This window comes from Oryx dammah, unplaced genomic scaffold, assembly GCF_014754425.2.
Source record: "Oryx dammah isolate SB20612 unplaced genomic scaffold, SCBI_Odam_1.1 HiC_scaffold_23, whole genome shotgun sequence".
NCBI classification, from domain to species: domain Eukaryota; kingdom Metazoa; phylum Chordata; class Mammalia; order Artiodactyla; family Bovidae; genus Oryx; species Oryx dammah.
The window spans coordinates 17,410,475-17,429,157 of NW_024070207.1; the positions used below are offsets into that span (position 1 = coordinate 17,410,475).

Consider the following 18,683-nt stretch of genomic DNA (forward strand, 5'->3'; position numbering starts at 1 on the left):
CCTAGAGCCAGATATCCTGGAATGTGAAGTCAAGTGGGCCTTAGAAAGCATCACTATGAACAAAGCTAGTGGAGGTGATGGAATTCCAGTTGAGCTATTTCAAATCCTGAAAGATGATGCTGTGAAAGTGCTGCACTCAATATGCCAGCAAATTTGTAAAACTCAGCAGTGACCACAGGACTGGAAAAGATCAGTTTTCATTCCAATCCCAAAGAAAGGCAATGCCAAAGAATGTTCAAACTGCTTCTCAATTGCACTCATCTCACAGCAGCACACGCTAGTAAAGCAATGCTCAAAATTCTCCAAGCCAGGCTTCAGCAATACATGAACTTTGAACTTCCAGATGTTCAAGCTGGATTTAGAAAAGGCAGAGGAACCAGAGATCAAATTGCCAACATCCGATGGATCATCAAAAAAGCAAGAGAGTTCCAGAAAAACATCTATTTCTGCTTTATTGACTATGCCAAAGCCTTTGACTGTGTGGATCACAATAAACTGTGGACAATTCTGAAAGAGATGGGAATACCAGACCATCTGACCTGCCTCTGGAGAAATCTGTATGCAGATCAGGAAGCAACAGTTATAACTGGATATGGAACAACAGATTGGTTCCAAATAGGAAAAGGAGTACGTCAAGGCTGTATATTGTCACCCTGCTTATTTAACTTCTATGCAGAGTACATCATGTGAAATGCTGGGCTGCAAGAAGCACAGGAGTCAAGATTGCTGGGAGAAATATCAATAACCTCAGATATGGAGATGACACCACCCTTATGGCAGAAAGTGAAGAAATAAAGAGCCTCTTGATGAAAGTGAAAGAGAAGAGTGAAAAAGTTGGCTTAAAGTTCAACATTCAGAAAACTAAGATCATGGCATCCAGTCCCATCACTTCATGGCAAATAGATGGGGAAACAGTGGAAACAGTGTCTGACTTTATTTTTATGGGCTCCAAAATCACTGAAGATGGTGAAGTGCAGCCATGAAATCAAAAGACACTTGCTCCTTGGAAAAAGAGCAGTGACAAACCTAGACAGCATATTAAGAAACAGGGACATTATTTTGCTGACAAAGGTCCCTCTAGTCAAAGCTACGGTTTTTCCAGTAGTCATATATGGATGTGACAGCTGGACCATAAAGAAAGCTGAGCACCAAAGAATTGATGCTTTTGAACTGTGGTGTTGGAGAAGACTCTTGACAGTCCCTTGGACTGCAAGGAGATCCAACCCGTCCCTCTGTCTGACTCTTTGCGACCCCATGGACTGTAGCCTACCAGGCTCCTCCCTCCATGGGATTCTCCAGGCAAGAGTACTGGAGTGGGTTGCCATTTCCTTCTTCAGGAGATCTTCCCAACCCAGGGATCGAACCCTCGTCTCCCGCATTCCAGGCAGATGCTTAAACCTCTGAGCCACCAGGGAAGCCCAAAGGAAATCAGTCCTGAATATTCATTGGAAGGACTGATGCTGAAGCTGAAACTCCCATACTTTGGCCACCTGATGTGAAGAATTGACTCATTGAAAAAGACCCTGATGCTGGGAAAGATTGAGGGCAGGAGGAGAAGTGGACAACAGTGGATGGAATGATTGGATGGCATCACTGACTCAATGGACATGGATTTGGGTGAACTCCGGGAGTTGGTGATGGACAGGGAGGCCTGTCATGCTGCAGTTCATGGGGTCGCAGAGTCGGACACGAGTGAGCGACTGAACTGATACTGATGTGCACAAAGCATAACCTTCACAGCTGAAGGTAGCATGTCTAAGACCTACAGTGGACATTGTTAAATTTATCCACTGGCTTTGACATAATGAAAGGGAAACTAAAGAGAGGTAGCTTTTTCAAATTACTGTAATTTATTATGGAATTACTCAACATAATAAAAGAATTTCAAATACAAATTCTAATCTAAATCAATCTTCCAATTAAAATACACTACAATCAGGAATATATTTTAGTAGTAGAGGAAGAAGAGCACAGTATCTTAGCCTTTACAGGGTGCCTGCAATGGTCCATTAGTTGCTTTGCAGGTATGGATGTGCTCTCCATTTCCAGTGGTTAATTAGGTCATCAGCTTGGAGAGGCACTTTACAAAGGCTCTTTTCAAAGAAAGTTCAAGTGTCTGCAGACAGACTATTATGAAAGGCATGAAATAAATACTGGAGAGGATGTGAAGAAAAAAAATCGGGAAAGAAGAAATCTACCCTTGTGGATTCTTCTGGTTCTTCTAGGAATTAAGTTTACATGAGACAGGGGAAAAGTTTAATAACAAGAATACATGGGAGAGACACAGGAAAACAGTAGCATTTACCAGAGGGAAAGGGGGAGGGCAAAATGAATAAAGGGCGTCAGCTGTATGGTGATGGATGGAAACTAAACTTTTGGTGTTGAGCATGCTACAGTGTACACAGAAGTTGAAATATAATGTAAAATGTATACCTGAAATTTATATAATGTTACCTCAAAAACAAAAAAAAAGCCTGAAACTGAGCAGGACCCTGTGAGGCTCCTAGTTTTGGAAGCCTTTCTAGGTTCCCTGTTCCGTGTAGGGAACAGACTCCAGCTCCCATGACCTTCTGCTGCTGCTAAGTCGCTTCAGTCGTGTTCAACTCTGTGCAACCCCATAGACAGCAGCCCACCAGGCTCCCCCACCCCTGGGATTCTCCAGGCAAGAACACTGTAGTGGGTTACTGTTTCCTTCTCCAATGTATGAAAGTGAAAAGTGAAAGTGAAGTCACTCAGTCGTGTTCGACTCTTAGCGACCCCATGGACTGCAGCCTACCAGGCTCCTCCAGACCCATGGGATTTTCCAGGCAAGAGTACTGGAGTGAGGTGCCATTGCCTTCTCTGACCATGACCTTCACTGAGTCTCAAAGGGTAGATTCAGTTCAGTTCAGTCGCTCAGTCGTGTCTGACCCTTTGCAACCCCATGAATTGCAACATGCCAGGCCTCCCTGTCCATCACGAGCTCCCGGAGTTCACTCATGTCCATCGAGTCAGTGATGCCATCCAGCCATCTCATTCTCTGTCGTCCCCTTCTCCTCCTGCCCCCAGTCCCTCTTAGCATCAGGGTCTTTTCCAATGAGTCAACTCTTCACATGAGGTGGCCAAAGTATTGGAGTTGCAGCTTCAGCATCAGTCCTTCCAATGAACACCCAGGACTGATCTCCTTTAGGATGGACTGGTTGGATCTCCTTGCAATCCAAGGGACTCTCAAGAGTCTTCTCCAACACCACAGTTCAAAAGCATCAATTCTTCAGTGCTTCTCTTTCTTTATAGTCCAACTCTCATATCCATACATGACCACTGGAAAAACCATAGCCTTGACTAGACAGACCTTAGTCAGCAAAGTAATGTCTCTGCTTCTTAATATGCTGTCTAGGTTGGTCATAACTTTCCTTCCAAGGAGTAAGCATCTTTCAGTTTCATGGCTGAAATCACCATCTGAAGTGATTTTGGAGCCCCCCAAAATAAAGTCAGACACTGTTTCCACTGTTTCTCCATCTAATTCCCATGAAGTGATGGGACCGGATGCCATGATCTTCGTTTTCTGAATGTTGAACTTTAAGCCAACTTTTTCACTCTCCTCTTTCACTTTCATCAAGAGGCTTTTTAATTCCTCTTCACTTTCTGTCAAAAGGTTGGTTTCATCTGCAAATCTGAGGTTATTGATATTTCTCCCAGCAATCTTGACTCCAGCTTGTGCTTCATCCAACCCAGTGTTTCTCATGATGTACTCTGCATAGAAGTTAAATAAGCAGGGTGACAATATACAGCCTTGAAGTACTCCTTTTCCTATTTGGAACCAGTCTGATTTTCCATGTCCAGTTCTAACTGTTGCTTCCTGACCTGCATATAGGTTTCTCCAGAGGCAGGTCAGATGGTCTGGTATTCCCATCTCTTTCAGAATTGTCCACAGTTTATTGTGATCCACACAGTCAAAGGCTTTGGCATAGTCAATAAAGCAGAAGTAGATGTTTTTCTGAAACTCTCTTGCTTTTTTGATGATCCAGTGGATGTTGGCAATTTGATCTCTGGTTCCTCTGCCCTTTCTAAAACCAGCTTGAACATCTGGAATTTCATGGTTCAAATAGCTGCTAATGAGGGAAGGGAGAGGATGCAGACAAAAGGGAGGATCAGCCAAGAAACAATATTGCAGCCTTGGGCAGGGTCTTGGTTCCACCTCACAGGAAACACATAAAATCTTTGAGCTCTGTACAGAACTAAAACCTAACAAATGGAAGATGCCAGTATTCTCATTCCAGAGAAGAACATTTGAGGCCAGATCAAAGGAACCAGAAGAGCTCATCAAGCAATTACCCAAGACCAGATTAAAGGAGATTAAACTGAACTGAGTTTAAAGGAGGGCAAGTCCTGCACACACCCTAATCTTATTAGTAACCCCACCCTTGAACCACTGTATAAAGTTCAGTTCAGTTCAGTTGCTCAGTTGTGTCCAACTCTTTGCAACCCAATGGAGTGCAGCACGCCAGGCTTCCCTGTCTATCACCAACTCCCAGAGCTTGCTCAAACTCAAGTCTATCAAGTCAGTGATGTCATCCAAGCATCTCATCCTCTGTCATCCCCTTCTCCTATTGCCTTCAATCAGGGTCAGCATCAGGGTCTTTTCAAATGAGTAAGCTCTTTGCATCAGGTGGCCAAAGTATTGGAGTTTCAGCTTTAACATCAGTCCTTCCAATGAACACCCAGGACTGATCTCCTTTAGGATGGACTGGTTGGATCTCCTTGCAGTCCAAGGGACTCTCAAGAGTCTTCTCCAACACCACAGTTCAAAAGCATCAACTCTTCAGCACTCAGCTTTCTTTATGGTCCAACTCTCACATCTGGACATGATGACTGGAAAAACCATAGCTTTGACTATACAGACCTTTGTTGGCAAAGTAATGTCTCTGCTTTTAATACACTGTCTAGGTTTGTATAGCTTTCCATCCAAGGAGCAAGTGTCTTTTAATTTCATGGCCGCAATTTAATTTTTGGCTGCAATCACTGCAGTGATTTTGGAGCCTAAGAAAATAAAGTCTGTTACTGCTTCAACTTTTTCCCCTTCTATTTGCCATGAAGTGATGGGACTAGATGCCATGATCTTAGTTTTTTGAGTTAAAAAAACAAAACTAGAATAAACCACAGTCCAAAATATGTGTGAGTTTTAAGCCAGGTTTTTCACCCTCATCAATAGGCTCTTTACTTCCTCTTCATTTCTGTCACAAAAGTGGTATTATCTGCATATCTGAAGTTGTTGATATTTCTCCCAGCAATCTTGATCCCAGCTTGTGACTTATCCAGCCCGACATTTCGCATGATGTATTCTGCATACAAGTTAAATAAACTTCTGGCTATAGGTTTTACAAATAGGCAAATTAGGAAACCCTAATATTGATCCTGATTATATATAGTGAGAATTTCTAGGATATGGAGGCAGCTCTTGTGTTGATACTGATCAGACATTATGACCATATCTAAGACTCAGAATCATAATCATAATACTCTTCTCTTCTCTCTGTCTCTGTCTCTCTCTCTCACACACACATTATAATTACCAAGGGAGTATAGGGTTGAGAGAAGTAGGTAGTTGATATATATGAAATTAAAAATGTGGTAGTTCCAGCATGTAGTTTTTTAGATTGTGAATCATACCCACTATAGTTAAAAAAAACAAAACTAGAATCAACCACAGTCCAAAATATGTCTGAAGACCACTGTGTAAACAAGAGTGGTTTAGAGACCTTCAAGACCAGCATCAGTGATACAAAAAGCAAGAAGGAGGTTTTGGGAATTTCAACATAATTAATAAAGAGCTGTATTCAGAGCATTTTGGATAAATGTGCCTCTGGGGGTCAGTGCTTACACAATGCTTTAGTGTGGGTAAAACTTTTGCTGCTATCTTTTGCTCAGAGCAAGTGTAGTCAGCTGCCACACCTAAAAGATAAACTACTGGCACACTCCATCCAGAGCATATTATGATTCTTCCCATAATTATCAAAGGCAGGGTTTGCTTTACAAAACAACATCTATAGATGAGCTGCTAAGGGATCTCAAAAACAAAGATAAGGACACAAGCAAAAAACACGGATTAATATTTAAACAACAGTTATCATGTAAAAAAACAAAATTAATAAACAGAAAAGTTAACATGGAAGTAATAGAATAAATAATAGCAAGTTAAAAATATTTTAAAATAACTATAACTAATATTCTCAGAAGAAAAAGAAAAGTTATCAAACCCATAAACAAGGAAAATGCTGGCATAAAACAAAACAAATGATAAGTCCTGGAAACTACATGAATAAAAGGGAATAAAAATAAGGAATGCCATGGATATCTGTAGTAGCATTATGCAACAGAAGAAAAGAAAAAAATGTGTGTTAATACACTAAACCAAAAGATTCTCACAAAAAAGTACAAAATGAAAAAGAAATAGAAATTTTGATAAAGCAATAATAGACATGGAGACTATATCCAGAAGTTCAACATCCATGTAGCAGGAATCCTATAAGAACAGAAAGGATAGAGAAGAGCAAGTAAATAAATCAATAATAGAAGATAATTCCTCCCAAGTGATAAAGATACTAGTCTTCAGATGGAGAGAGAAGTGCTAAACCAGGTAAACAAAGAAGACATATATAAAATGCATTGGAGTGACATTTCTGAACACAAAGAATTTTAAAAAGGATTAAAAAAAATCCCAAAAGTTTACATAAAGAAGAAAATAGCAAAACAAACAAACAAACAAACAAAAAACCCAGTATGTTCAGTTCAGTTCAGTTGTTGTGGAAACCAAAACTCGAGAAACCAAGCACCATACTCGGAGAGTTGGAGAATTCAGGTTTATTATGCCGGCGGGCCCAGAGGAGTTAACACTCCAAGCTCTGAGCCCTGAACAAAGGGATTACAGAGTTTTTATAGACAGACTATAGTGGACAACACTAGCTGTTAATAGGCTGGTTTAAACTAAGGGGTTTCTCATGCGAGGGAACATCAGTCAAGATGTCAGCCTGGACAAGCATGATTAAGCAGGTTTGCAGGGGCTGGGCGATTGCAAACAGCAGGACAAGGGTTAGTGAGATAAACTCCAGTTCTGAGTATTGCAAGCCCCCACTTTCTGAGATTACATGACCTGCATGACCTACGTGATCTAGACTTAGCAAGGGGCAAGCTGAGTTAAAGAGGCAGAAGAAGAAGGAGGTTATGTAAAATTTTAACTTTTCCTCTTCATAGTTACTCAGTCATGTCTGACTCTTTGCAAACCTGTGGACTGTAGCACGCCAGGCCTCCCTGTCCATCACCAAGTCCTGGAGTTTACTCAAATACATGTCCATTGAGTCAATGATGTCATCCAACCATCTCATCCTCTGTCGTCCCCGTTTCCTCCCACCTTCAATCTTTCCCAGTATCAGGGTCTTTTCAAGTGAGTCAGCTCTTCACAACAGGTGGCCAAAGTACTGTAGTTTTCAGCTTCAACATCAATCCTTCCAATGAACACCCAGGACTGATTTCCTTTAGGATGTACTGGTTGGATCTCCTTGCAGTCCAAGGAACTTTCAAGAGTCTTCAACACCACAGTTCAAAAGCATCAATTCTTCAGAGCTCAGCTTTTTTTATAGTCGAACCATCACATCCATACTTGACTACTGCAAAAACCATAGCTTTGACTAGATGGGCCTTTGTTGGCAAAGTAGTGTCTCTGCTTTTTAATATGCTGTCTAGGTTGGTCATAACTTTTCTTCCAAGGAGTAAGCATCTTTTAATTTCATGGCTGCAGTCACCATCTGCAGTGAATTTGGAGCCCCCCTCCCCCAAATAAAGTCTGTCACTGTTTCCACTGTTTCTCCATCTATTTGCCATGAAGTGATGGCACTGGATAAGATGATCTTAATTTTTTGAATGTTGAGTTGTAAGCCAACTTTTTCATTTTCCTCTTTCACTTTCATCAAGAGGTTCCTTAGTTCCTCTTTGCTTTCTGCCATAAGGGTGGTGTCATCTGCATATCTGAGGTTATTGATATTTCTCTTGGCAATCTTGATTCCAGCTTATGCTTCATCCAGAGCAGCATTTCTCATGATGTACTCCACATATAAGTTAAATAAGCAGGGTGACAATATGCAGCCTTGACATACTCCTTTCCATATTTGGAACCATTCTATATTTAGTTTTAAGCATAGACTCTTGAGAGTCCCTTGGACTGCAAGGAGATCCAACCAGTCCATTCTGAAGGAGATCAACCCTGGGATTTCTTTGGAAGGAATGATGCTAAAGCTGAAACTCCAGTACTTTGGCCACCTCATGAGAAGAGTTGACTCATTGGAAAAGACCCTGATGCTGGGAGGGATTGGGGGCAGGAGGAGAAGGGGACAACCGAGGATGAGATGGCTGGATGGCATCATGGACTCGACGGACGTGAGTCTGAGTAAACTCCGGGAGATGGTGATGAACAGGGATGCCTGGCATGCTGCGATTCATGGGGTCGCAAAGAGTCAGACATGACTGAGCGACTAAACTGATTGAACTGAACTGATAAACCCAGTGAAGTTTACACTTAAAGGTAAATAACAGTGGATACATAAGGTCAAAATAATTTTTATGATTATTTAGAACTAAAATTTTTGGAGATATAAAATTGAGATACAAAGGAAAGTAATTGTAAAGTTGCAAAGTTATTGTCTAAAATAAAGGAATATACAGATTCTAATGAAATTTAGATTTTGATTTTTATAAAAGGATTATAAATGTCTGTATTGAGAACCAACCAGATACACAGAAAGAGCATATTCACCTTTGAAAATACAAGAAGAATAATAAAAGAACAGATCAAATCATCAACACAGGTAAAAGGAAGCAAAGAAAAATGACAAATAGAAAACATAAAACATGATAGCAGCACTAAGGAAAAAATGTACTAGTAATTACAATAAATATTAACAGTTTATTTTACTCTAATAATAGAAGTCCCTGTGAATGAAAAAATTTTATACTTTTAATTTTGAAATAATTTTAATATTACAAAATGTTTCAAAACTAGTTAAATAATTCTCTTATAGATTTACCAAATGTTAACATTTGAAACACTTTGGTTTTTCTGTCTCTAAGTTTTCCCTGAAATGTTTCAGAGTAAGTTGCAGACAGGATGATCTTGCACAATTTTACAAAGGACCATCTTACTGGAACAAATGGTGAATATCGAATAAAGTGTACATTGAGATAATAATATATCATTGATTGATAATTATACTGTGGTTACATAAAAGCATCCTGTCTGCAACTATTCTTCCCCATGATTTTTTGGAGAACTTCTTTACTTTCAAATACCACAAGATGTTCCAGAATCATTTTATATTTTTACCTTCCCTAGAACTGGAATCAGTATCTTCTTTAAGGAGTCCTTGTTCTTTTATTGTAGAATCATGTTTAGAAATCAAGATCTGGGCACTGGGTGTGCTCATTAGTACTAGAGTTATGTGTATTTCTATTAACTCTCAGTGGACAAAGCTGAGATATATATGTATGTATTCATATACACATACATACATCCATATTTCTGTATCTATCAATCTATCTTTCAAAAACCATGAAATAACACTGATGATACCTCTAATTCAAACCCAATACCATAGGGTTTGTCATAGGCTTCCCTCTTTCCTTTTTTTAAAAAAAATTATTTATTTAATTGGAGGCTAATTATTTTACAATATTGTAGTGGGTTTTGCCATACATTGACATGAATCAGCCATGAGTGTACATGTTTTCCCTTCCTAAACCCCCCCTCCCACCTCCCTCTCCATCCCATCCCTCAGGGTCATTCCAGCACACCAGCCCTGAGCACCTTGTCTCATGCATCGAACCTGGACTAGTGATCTGTTCCACATATAATACACGTTTCAATGTTATTCTCTCAAATCTTCCCACCGTCGCCTTCTCCCACAGAGTCCAAAAGATTGTTCTATACATCTGTGTCTCTTTTGCTGTCTCACATATAGGGTCATTGTTACCATCTTTCTAAATTCCATACATATGTGTTAGTATACTGTATCGGTATTTTTCATTCTGACTTACTTCACTCTGTATAACAGGCTCCAGTTTCATCCACCTCATTAGAACTGATTCACATGTATTCTTTTTAATGGCTGAGTAATATTCCATTGTGTATATGTACCACAGCTTTCTTATCCATTCATCTTCTGATGGACATCTAGGTTGCTTCCATGTCCTGGCTATTATAAACAGTGCTGCGATGAACATTGGGGTACATGTGTCTCTTTCAATTCTGATTTCCTCAGTGTGTATGCCCAGCAGTGGGATTGCTGGGTCATATGGCAGTTCTATTTCCAGTTTTTTTAAGGAATCTCCACACTGTTCTCCATAGTGGCTGTACTAGTTTGCATTCCCACCAACAGTGTAAGAGGGTTCCCTTTTCTCCACACCCTCTCCAGCATTTATTGTTTGTAGACTTTTTGATAGCAGCCATTCTGACTGGTGTGAAATGGTACCTCATTGTGGTTTTGATTTGCATTTCTCTGACAATGAGTGATGTTCAGCATCTTTTCATGTGTCAGCCATCTGTATGTCTTCTTTGGGGAAATGTCTGTTTAGTTCTTTGGCACATTTCTTGACTGGTTCATTTATTTTTCTGGAATTGAGCTGCAAGAGTTGCTTGTATATTTTTGAGGTTAATTCTTTGTCAGTTGCTTCATTTACTATTATTTTCTCCCATTCTGAAGGCTGTGTTTTCACCTTGCTTATAGTTTCCTTCATTGTGCAAAAGCTTTTAAGTTTAATTAGGTCCCACTTGTTTATTTTTGCTTTTATTTCCATTACTCTGGGAGGTGGGTCATAGATGATCTTGCTGTGATTTATGTCAGAGAGTGTTTTGTCTATGTTTTCCTCTAGGAGTTTTATAGTTTCTGGTCTTACATTTAGATATTTAATCCCTTTTGAGTTTATTTTTGTGTGTAGTATTAGAAAGTGTTCTGGTTTCATTCTTTTACATGTGGTTGGCCAGTTCTCCCAGCACCACTTGTTAAAGAGATTGTCTTTTCTCCTTTGCATATTCTTGCCTCCTTTGTCAAAGACAAGGTGTCCATAGGTGAGTGGATTTGTCTTTGGGCTTTCCAACTTCATTAATTTGATTAATATGTATCTTGGGGTGTTTTGCCTTGGGTTTATCCTGTCTGGGACTCTCTGGGTTTCTTGGACTTGGGTGGCTATTTCCTTCCCCATTTTAGGGAAGTTTTCAACTATTATCTCCTCAATTATTTTCTCATGGCCTTTCTTTTGGAGGGGGAGAGGGCAATCAAGCCAGTAATCACACTACTAAGTAAAAATGGGTACTGAAGATTGGATTCTTAAAGGTACAAAATTGATAACAAATATCAAGGCTGAGCGCCGAAGAATTGATGCTTTTGAACTGTGGTGTTGGAGAAGACTCTTGAGAGTCCCTGGGACTGCAAGGAGATCCAACCAGTCCATTCTGAAGGAGATCAGCCCTGGGATTTCTTTGGAAGGAATGATGCTAAAGCTGAAACTCCAGTACTTTGGCCACCTCATGAGAAGAGTTGACTCATTGGAAAAGACTCTGATGCTGGGAGGGATTGGGGGCAGGAGGAGAAGGGGACGACAGAGGATGAGATGGCTGGATAGCATCACTGACTCAATGGACGTGAGTCTGAGTGAACTCCGGGAGATGGTGATGGACAGGGAGGCCTGGTGTGCTGCGATTCATGGGGTTGCAAAGAGTCGGACATGACTGAGCGACTGAACTGAACTGAACTGATCAAAAAGCAAAGATTAAAAATCTAGAGTAGAGGTTAGACTCTCAAAACTACAATATTTAAAAAAAAAGCAAAACAAAATCACAAAGATTATAAAAAATATATATGAAGTTTGCCTTAAAAATAGGGTCTTTTTTTGCAAGGTAATAGTAGGTTATACAAATGAAAATTAAAGGAGTAATAGAGGACTTAAATTTTTAAAAAATAAAAAATAAAGTAAATTTTAAAAAATAAAAAATAAGTAAATTTTAAAAAATGTTAATAGTAAAAATATATCTAGGAATTTCTCTGGAGCTTCTGTGGGCAGTGTGGGGTCAGTTCAGTTTCAGATCGTTCCTTGTTCCAGCTTATACTTCTCAAGATCCATAGGCCTCTTCCAATGTAGTTGGTGCTAACTACAGGGTTTTAATCTGTTGCACCTGTCACTTCCAAAGTGGTTCCCTCTTCATTTTGACTTCTTCTGCTTGCAAGTCTCTTCAGTGTCTAATTTCCGCCCTGACACAAGGGGGCAAAGGTGGTCACTTACTTAGGCTCACTTGTTCTGTCATGCTGCGGGGAGGGAGGAACACTGCAAACAAATATCACTGGCGTGTGTGGGGAGTGCTCACAGTGTCTAGGCCACACTGGGTTTGCCCCCACTCACAGCTTGTGTGCTTTCCCAGTCTACACTTCTTAGGCTCCAGGTTGCTCTGCAGGGGGTCTGTCTAAAGCGGGGACCTGGGTTGCGTGCACTTTCCAGGTCTAAGCTGCTCCACAAAGGTGCATACTCAGTTGGGCCTGCATTTGTGCCCTTCGCAGGTCCGAGCAGCTCAGGTGACCAGCTGCTTGGCCAACACAGTCTCCTTAGGTGCGGTGTGTCTTATCACCTCCCCCGTTCCAGCCGCTCGGTTTCCCGGGTGTGCCGTCTCAGATGTGCTGTGTCTCTTCTGGGGAGCTGATCTCTGGCTGCAACCCTCCCAGCAGATGTCATCCGTCCAGGATCCCAGGAAGGCTTGGCTGGCAACTGGGAGCCTGCTCTCAGTTTGGTGGAGGATGCCACCTCTGGGGCTCAGTTTGCCCCTTTCTGGCTCTAGCTGCCGCCCTCCTGCCTCCCTGCCTCCTGGCAGGGGATGGGCTGGTCTGCTGCCAGCTAGCTCTCCTCTGGTATTCACTTAGTCCTTTGTTCTGTGAGTGGCCTAGCAGTGTCTTGGGTTAGGGCTTTTGGCAGGAAAGTTCTCTCTCTCTCTCTTTTTTTTTGTTTCTCTCTCTCTCTGGTTACCCCACAGTTTGGGTTGCTATCTCAAGTTAGCTCCCTCAGATTGCCCTCAGGGTGTTCAGTCCTGGTCCTTACCCTAAGCAATGCAGCCAGTGCCTCCCTGTTCAGCCCCCGCTTGCTGGTGGCGGATGCTACTTCTCCGCTGGGAATTGCTGTTAGGCACATAATCTGAGGGTTTTGTTTATTTATTTATTTATTTTTCCTCCCAGTTATGTTGCCCTCTGAGATTCCAAAACTCCCCACAGACCTGCCAGTGAGAGGGTTTCCTGGTATTTGGAAACTTCTCCTCTTTTATGACTCCCTTTTCGGGACAGATCTTCATCCCTAATTCTTTTTGTCTCTCTTTTTATCTTCTATATTTTGTCCGACCTCCTTTCAAAGACAGTGGGCTGCCTTTCTGGATGCCTGGTGTCCTCTGCCAGCGTTCAGAAATTGTTTTGTGGAATTTGCTCAGCGTTCAAATGTTCTTCAGAGAAGGCAATCGCACCCCACTCCAGTACTCTTTCCTGGAAAATCCCATGGATGAATGAGCCTGGTTGGCTGCAGTCCATGGGGTCGCTAAGAGTCAGACAAGATTGAGAGACTTCCCTTTCACTTTTCACTTTCATGCATTGGAGAAGGAAATGGCAACCCACTCCAGTGTTCTTGCCTGGAGAATCCCAGGGACACGGGAGCCTGGTGGGCTGCCGTCTATGGGGTCACACAGAGTCAGACATGACTGAAGTGACTTAGCAGCAGCAGTTAAATGTTCCTCCTTTGAATTTGTGGGGGAGAAAGTGGTCTCCCAGTCTTATTCCTCTGCTATCTTAGGACCACCTCCCCTCTTTCCTTATTTGTAATTCCCCTCTCCAACAGTGAGAAACCCAGCTCTCATTAAGGACAATATATTTACTTATATGCTCAATCTCAGAATACATATGTTAATTGCAGAATTGCTAATCCATCAGTTCAGTTCAGTCCAGTTGCTCAGTCATGTCCGACTCCTTGCAACCCCATGAACTGCAGCATGCCAGGCCTCCCTGTCCATCACCAACTCCCGGAGTTCACTTAGACTCATGTCCGTCGAGTCACTGATGCCATCCAGCCATATCCATACCACCATGAAAATCAAACCTATCAACAAGAGTACAATATTTGTTTCCAACTCCATCTTTATTCTTAATTTATGTTATAGCAACCTAACATGTCATGGGGGAGCTCATATGTTTGGTTCAAATGTTGAAACTCATGATGATCATCTTTTTATGTAAGAAAAACAAAACTGTATTATTCAAACAGTTGAGGAAATCTCAAGGCAAGAGGCAGGGAGAATGGCTCTCATGGAGAAAGTCCAGGACTGAGAGAGACTGAATAGCAGTGTGCAGGCATTTTATAAAGAGAAAAGTCCCACTGGCACAAGATTTAAAAGAAGTTCTTGTCCAGGGCAATTAAGAGATAGCAAGAGGATCTTGTGAAATGGGAGGACTAGGGGTGATGGGGGCAAGCTTTACCAGAAGGCTGCAGGAGTTTACAGACAAAGGGCAGAAATAAAGTTCAGAGGTTACTGGCTCTAAGTCATACATCATTGGGAGTCCAAATTTCTTTCCTGGAGTTTTCATAAGGTATACAGTCAAAATACAATTTTAGTTGCTTATGTTAAGTCTTCATATCTCTCTCCACACACACTTTTGTTATTCACTATGTTATACTATTTGTTTGAAATAAAATTAGGTTCATTTGCTTTGGTTTGTATTACATTTTTTTTTTTTGCTTTTCCCCATCTTTGTTGATTTTATTTATTTTTAAGCATGTGAATATTAACATGGTTATAAAATTCAGAACTATACAAAAATGTATATTTAGAAAAGTATGTTACTCTTCCATATTCTTTCCACTCTTTTCCATATCCTTTCCTTTCTACTTTGCTCCCAACTATACTTGTAAGTAACCAATCTCATTAATATCCTAGCTTATTTTTTATATATCTTTTTTTACATATATACATGTATATCCATATATGTATAATGAGCACACACACACTTTATATATGTATTATATATATATATATATATATATATATATATATATATATACTGATGATTTTGGTTTCAGTACTGATCTAGACCACAAACAAACAAAAAATATGGTGTCAGTCTAGGAGCTCAGCAAAAAAGCCTTTTACTCAAAATAAGTTTTATCATCAAAACCACTTCCCCACAGAGGTACGCACTCCAAAATGAAGTGAAATATCCAAACTTTTAACACTCATTTTTAATCAATTCCAGTGACATTACCATAGATCTAGGTGTAAACAAGTTAATTATGAAATCAGCATCATCTACAAAAACAAATTTGTCAAAAATGAAGAAGGTCCATAGGACTCAAGATCCAAGTTTCTTAAAAACTTAGATAAATTAAAAAATTAGATAAAAATTCTTTGCAAAGGGATTAAGAGAATTTGGAGAATTAATATTTTCTGAGAGGTTGTGTAAAACATACTTATAAAAATGGCATAAAAGTGAATTTAACAGTCAGTGCACATGCACACTTCATTCACATCTTCAAAAATAAAAGGTATTCTAACACTATAAAACTGAATAAGAATACTAGCTTCAACAGCAACTGTTAAGCACTAGAGTGACATAAGTTACACCAGAATGGGCAAACATTGCCCAAGTAAAATTCTATTGTTAAAGCTGAAACAGATTTAAGGTCATTCAAGTTCAAGCATGGGATACAAATCTTTTGGAGCCCAATCTATTTGGGTTTGAAATACATGACCTTTCTTCTAGCTTGTGGTCATAAACTTCTGTTTTACAAAATTGAAAAGGAAAATACAGAGGAAATTAATACAGTAGATGTTATTTTAAATAAGCTTAACATCCAAAGCTATAATTAGGATGAATTATAGAAAGCCACAGAAGAACGGTACAAAAAAGATCTTCACGACCCAGATAATCACGATGGTGTGATCACTCACCTAGAGCCAGACATCCTGGAATGTGAAGTCAAGTGGGCCTTAGGAAGCATCACTATGAACAAAGCTAGTGGAGGTGATGGAATTCCAGTTGAGCTATTTCAAATCCTGAAAGATGATGCTGTGAAAGTGCTGCACTCAATATGCCAGCAAATTTGGAAAACTCAGTAGTGGCCACAGGACTGGAAAAGATCAGTTTTCATTCCAATCCCAAAGAAAAGCAATGCTAAAGAATGCTCAAACTACTGCACAATTCCACTCATCTCACACGCTAGTAAAGTAATGCTTAAAATTCTCCAAGCCAGGCTTCAGCAATATGTGAACCGTGAAATTCCAGATGTTTAAGCTGGTTTTAGAAAAGGCAGAGGAACCAGAGATCAAATTGCCAACATCCGCTGGATCATGGAAAAAGCAAGCGAGTTCCAGAAAAATATCTATTTCTGCTTTATTAACTATGCCAAAGCCTTTGACTGTGTGGATCACAATAAACTGTGGAAAATTCTGAAAGAGATGGGAATACCAGACCACCTGACCTGCCTCTGGAGAAACCTGTATGCAGGACAGGAAGCAACAGTTAGAATCGGACATGGAACAACAGACTGGTTCCAAATAGGAAAAGGAGTACCTCAAGGCTGTATATTGTCACCCTGCTTATTTAACTTATATGCAGAGTACATCATGAGAAATGTTGGGCTGGAGGAAGCACAAGCTGAAATCAAGACTGCTGGGAGAAATATCAATAACCCCAGCTATGCAGATGATACCACCCTTATGGCAGAAAGAGAAGAAGAACTAAAGAGCCTCTTGATGAAAGTGAAAGTGGAGAGTGAAAAAGTTGGCTTAAAGCTCAACATTCAGAAAACGAAGATCATGGCATCTGGTCCCATCACTTCATGGGAAATAGATGGGGAAACATTGGAAACAGTGGCTGACTTTATTTTTCTGGGCTCCAAGATTGCTGCAGATGGTGATTGCAGCTATGAAATTAAAAGACGCTTACTCCTTGGACAGAAAGTTATGACCAGCCTAGATAGCCTATTAAAAAGCAGAGACGTTACTTTGCCAACAAAGGTCCATCTAGTCACGGCTATGGTTTTTCCAGTGGTCATGTATGGATGTGAGAGTTGGACAATCAAGAAAGCTGAGTGCTGAAGAATTGATGCTTTTGAACTGTGGTGTTGTAGAAGACTCTTGAGAGTCCCTTGGACTGCAAGGAGATCCATCCAGTCCATCCTAAAGGAGACCAGCCCTGGGTGTTCATTGGAAGGGCAAATGTTGAAGATCAAACTCCAATATGTTGGCCACCTGAAGCTAAGAGCTGACTCATTTGAAAGACTCCGATGCTGGGAAAGATTGAGGGCAGGAGGAGAAGGAGACGACAGAGGATGAGATGGTTGGATGGCATCACTGATTCAATGAACATGGGTTTGGATAGACTCTGGGAGTTGGTGATGGACAGGGAGGCCTGGTACACTGCGGTTCATGGGGTCGCAAAGAGTCGGACATGACTGAGTGACTGAACTGAACTGAAAGAAAGCCAAAACATTAAATTTGTAAAACTTGTTTGTTGCTTGTTGGAACCAGCCCTACACCAGGAGTTGGGTAATACATACAATTATTTTTAACTAGATTACTTTACATTTCTCTAACATATTCTTTTCATCAGTGCATTGTAAAACTTATCAGAAACTCTACACACGTATTATATTATTCCCTTATAAAGCAGCACAATTTACCCCTACCTGCAAAGCCATCACTCTCAAATGACTGAGTAAAAGGAAATAAAAAGTAGAGGAATAACATATTAAGGAGAAATAATGGGAATTAGAAGATTCATGCAGTTCAGCTCTTTTAAACAGCCAGCCAGCTTACTAGCAACAAGAGATGGTTTCCACTGAGGAAGGCCCTGTGGAATGGGAATGTGGTCACCAGTGACCTCTGTCTTACCAGAGGCTGCAGTAGGAAGTTGCTGTTCTTCATTTTTGCTTTAGCCATGTTGTAATTCCCAGAATAAAAATATTTTATTTCCTTTCCACAATTGTTTCCTTAAAAAAATTTGAACCTCCAGGCTTTTTCCCCAGATGAGGATACTTTGCTTTTAATTTTGCCTCTTCAGCTCTCCCTGAACTGGTCACTTTATCTTCCATTTCCTTTTGCTCCTCCGCGGAGGTTGCCTCAGGGCCTTCTGCAGACATACTGCTTGCTACCCCTTACCCCACTTCTCTGGCTTTGCAATGCCCTGAGATTCTAATACTTTTGACCCAAATACCTTCTTTTGCTTGAACACATCAAAAAATGTTAGTCTTTTTAAAAAACTGAAGTATAGTTGATTTACAATGTTGTGTTAATTACTGCTGTACAGCAAAGTGATTCAGTTATACATACATACATATATAATTCTTTTTAAAGAATATTTTTAAAAAAGAATGTATATGTCTTTTCAAGTTTCTTTACACAGGAAGGATAACATACTATTTTGCATATTTTTTTAACTTAACAATATATCCCAGAAATCACTCCAAGTCAGTTCACAGAGTTCTTCTTCTTTTTTTTTTTTTTTTTTTTGCATCTGCCTAGTGTCCCCCGTGTGATGTATCGTACTTTATTCAGGTAGTCTCCTGCATGAGCATTTAGTTTGTTGCCAGTATTTTGAAATTACACTGTAACAAATAACCTTTGCATATATATTTTTATA

General features: G+C 40.2%; 1 pseudogene; it reads right to left on the reverse strand.

The window, feature by feature from the left end:
• Nucleotides 1-17,515: 17,515 nt before the first annotated feature.
• LOC120881398 lies at nucleotides 17,516-18,473 on the reverse strand (annotated as a pseudogene).
• Nucleotides 18,474-18,683: the final 210 nt, after the last annotated feature.